The following is a 4,348-nucleotide window of genomic DNA, read 5'->3' as shown; positions in this document are numbered from 1 at the left end:
TCTTTTCTAGTTTCTAGGAATTTAATTAATAGTACAAGATATTCTTAAATATTTCAGCACGATCGATTTATTAATTAAATAATACTGAAAATATAATTAATCATTTCTTGGATTTGTCTACAATAGTCCATGAATTTGAATAATAATTCAAACTAATTTTTATTTTAACTACTTATACTTAAAATATTATGCATAATTATTTAGATAAAATAATGTGGGTACTATATTAAATTCAATTTAAACGGCCTCAAATTCCTAAATTATCAAGTAGAACTTTAAATTTTCAAAAAAATAACTGAAATTTTAACTAAAAAATGTCAGGTTTCAAATCAAAAATGGAATATTTAAATTTTAGGTTAAATAATTATTTTTCCACACACAAAAATAAACATATTTATTTGTTTTGATTTTTTCCAAAAATAACAATTAATTACTAAAATTATCAATATTTAATGGAAATACTTGAATTTTTTAACGAAAAAAATCAATTTTCAAATAAGACGATTAATTTTCGAATAGGAAGATTAATTTTCTACCAAGAAAGAGAATTTTTGAAGAAAATATATGTATTTTTAACAAAAACGTTGAATTTTCAACTTAAAAAATACCGATTTTCAACCAAATACTTGAGTTTCCAACAAAACTAATGAATTTGCAACTAAAATTATGAAAATTCACCTGGAATAAATGAATTTTCAATAAAAAGATGCATTTTTGACCAGAAAAGTTCACTTTTGAACTCAGTAGTCTTATTTTTAACCAAAAAGATGAATTTTCGACCACAAAGAAGATTTTCAATAAAAGACATGAATTTTCAACGAAATATTTGCATTGTCAAATACAAAAAGACAAATTTTCAAACAAATAGTTGAATTCTAAACTAAAATGGAACGGAAGATTCATTTTTCTAAAGAAGACGTTTCAAAAGACTTAATTTTCAACAAAAAACAAATTTTCAAGAAAATTAATTTTCAGCCAACAAAAAAACGAATTTTGAACAAAATAGCTCATTTTTCAAACAAGGACATCTCAAATAAATACTTAAATCTTCATTAAAAACAAGACGAATTCGGAACGATAAATGTATCCGTCGATATTTCAACCACAGATGATTTCAATTTTTAATAAAAAAAAAAACAATGAAATTCAACAGAAAGAACGAATTTTCAACAAAATACATAAATTTTCAACAAAAAACGGAATAGTTGAATTTTCATTTAAAAAACTGATTTAATACAAAAATTTGTAACAAAATAGTTGTATACAGTAATATAAAGCTAGTTTTACAAAAGAAGAATCATTATTATCCATTTTAATATTTCAATTAAAAAATAAAACATGCTCTCGAACAAATTCCCTGACTTCAAAAAAAGTTCCATGACATTGTCAGGTTTTTCCAGACGTATAAAAATTCCTTGGTAATTCCAGGTTTTCCAAGGTAGGGTAGAAACCGTGGAATTCTAATTCTTGTCCCCCTTTTTTTTTATAAAGCTTTGACTCATTTTTCAAGAATCAGAAACAGCAATCTAATTGATTAGAAAACAAGACTTCCTAACTTATTTCACACGAAGCACGAAATCGAGTTGAAAATTTGGGATAATAATAATAAGCACTGAGAAAGGTGGGTCTGGTCCTAAATTTTTATAATTATGAAAAAAAGAAAAAAAATTAATTACAAAAAAAACTTTTTATATTTATTTAAATTTAGGACCAGACTCACCTTTATCTAGTGCTTCTTATTTATTCTCTAAAATTTTCAACTCGATGTGGCGCTTCGTGTGATAATATGTTAGGAAAAAAAAATATTTTCTTCGATGATTTCGATTTCAATTTCCTAATGATTCAATCGAGAAACAAACCCCAGAAAATAAATCAACTCTATAATTGCAAATCAAAAACATCTTATTTTTTCAAGAGTTGTCTATCGGGTAAGTATATCATTAGATTTATTTATTATATTAACTAGTAAATCTTAATAATAAAATAAATTAATATCTCAAATTTGAGAATAACATTTTGGAAGTCAAAATAATCAGTATTTTCTACAGTGATGTATCTATTATCTTTCGTATCAAGACATAAAATTTCGGATGGGGGAAGGGAATTAGAGGTAGAAATAATTTATTATTTGATATATAATATATCATTTATATACATAGATTATATTAAAAGTACATAAATAGGGCATATCATTATTTATCACTTTTTTCCATTATTCCTAACCCTAATTATGATCAAAATAGTGTTAAGCAAGATCAAGTAGGATACTTTGATTTTAACTTCATTCTTTTAATGTTAAATAATAAAATTTATATTTCAATGCTAGTAGATTTAAACAATTTTTTAATCGGGAAACGGTATTGTTCATTTTTTTATTTTTATCCATAACACTTTTATAACACCCAAAACAATTTCATTTACAAAATGTTATTCTTATATTTGAGATATTCCTTAAGTCTATTATTACATTTTACTCTTTAATTAATAATAATTAAATGCTTAATAGGGGGTAGGAGGTTTTGCTAATAGTCATTCTTGTACAGATATTTGTGAAAATATTGGATAATAAGTTTGGCCCATATTTCACAAAATGCACTTGCTTACTGGCATGAAGATTTTCTTTTCTTTTAAACTAATGAGAGATTTAAGACTCTATTTTTAAAGTAAAAATATGGGACAAAGGTCACAGTTATTGATTTATCAACTCAGAAAGTAGAGTTTTTCAAAATCGTTAGTGGCCGAGCCGACTCTTAATATTGAAAAATTGCATTATTTCATTTACTAATCTGTAATTTAATCTTAATTCCTCAATTTAAACGCATTTTCAGATGATTCCGATTTAAAATTATTTAATTTCGAAAGCTTTCAAACAGAGATTGTTTTGTTTTAAACATTTATTTTTTTACATGTTTATTCCCAATTGCTAGAAATTATGTAAATCCTGAGCAATTCAGAGTTAAAAGGATTATTTTATTTTTTAAACGACAAGATACAGTTGAAAATTTTAGATCTTGAACAATTATATTTTAACGTTTTTTCATTCAAATTTTTTTATTGTTAGAGGATTTTAATCAATTTTTTTTTAATTGCGAATGGTTTCAAAATTCAAATATTTAATGTCCACTATATTATTGTAACCTTTTTTTAATATTTCTTTTTAAACAGGCTTATTATCAAAATTCTTTCAGTTGGGGCACCTAATATTTAAGATTCTTCAACTTCAACTACTTAATAATATACATTTTTCTATTTGGAACGTTTAATTTAAAAAAATTCAATTTTTAACTGTTCTTTTAAAAGTTTCCCTAATTTTGAACGCATTCAATTTATCGAACTTTAAATTACCTAGGAAATTCATTGAATATTTTAGTCGCACCTATTACATAGTTCAAATTTTACGGCGCATTTTATATTTTACGTATAAATTTTTTTACCAATAAAAGTAAAATCAACATATTGATTGAAAAGCTCATAACATATGCATTTATAAATAGTTTTAAGAGAAATTTTTGGTAAATTAGTCTGCGACCAGTAGAATGTGTTGAAATTGAATAGAACTGACTGGATTTTTTCAAAATAAAACTTGAAATTTCTGGAATTTTAAAACCGGACATCTGAGTAACAAAAGTTTATAATCTAAATGATCTAATTGTTTAAAAATCAAAACTTTTTTTTAATTGAATTAAAAAAATATCGAGAAAATCAAAAAATTAAATTAGGAGTTTAAATTTTGATTTATTCTGATTTTAATTACATATATTTTTAGTTTTCAATTTGTAAATTTAGTTTAAAATCCTTAAAGCTGTTAAAACGACTCGGGTTGCTGGGTTGACTTGTTACTTGGCAATTGTGGCGGCCAGTAGCGCAAGCTTTTTCGGAAAATATTCTTGTTTATTTTGTAATTGAAAATTAACTGCTTTTTTGAGCCTGTAATATGCCACACCCTGGCTATCGTGTATGCAGGGCTGCAGTCACTCGGTCTAATTTCAATTCGTATAGAAATCTGCAAGTAACGTGTTTACGTTGCTTAGAGGAATATATGATATAATAATAATAAACAATAATATATAATAATAATATCCTCCTGAGTGCTGGTAAGGATGTTACCTTTTTCGTAACTTACTATCGAAAATTTAGTGCAGAGTTTAACATAATAAATTAATAAATATTAATTTGGAAAAGTAGATATTTGTCAAATATTTCTTAAACCTTTCTGAAGATTTTGGGCACGTTTATTTAATCCTTAACGGGTACAACTCCTTTTTATTACGAAAATGGCACAACGTGTGTTATTCACCCCACGTGTTCAAACATGTCCCGTGCAGCCGGTATTTAATATTTTTCACAA

At 25.1% G+C, this 4,348-nt stretch overlaps 1 protein-coding gene across 1 annotated transcript in view; it reads left to right on the top strand.

Moving 5' to 3' along the window:
• LOC117176192 (putative fatty acyl-CoA reductase CG8306) overlaps positions 1-4,348 on the top strand; it is a 28,382-nt gene that overhangs the window by 19,554 nt on the left and 4,480 nt on the right. The gene's annotated exons all lie outside the window — the stretch shown is intronic.

The sequence above is a fragment of the Belonocnema kinseyi genome, chromosome 7 (genome assembly GCF_010883055.1).
Source record: "Belonocnema kinseyi isolate 2016_QV_RU_SX_M_011 chromosome 7, B_treatae_v1, whole genome shotgun sequence".
Taxonomy (NCBI): Eukaryota; Metazoa; Arthropoda; class Insecta; order Hymenoptera; family Cynipidae; genus Belonocnema; species Belonocnema kinseyi.
This window is presented reverse-complemented; position numbering and strand designations above follow the sequence as displayed.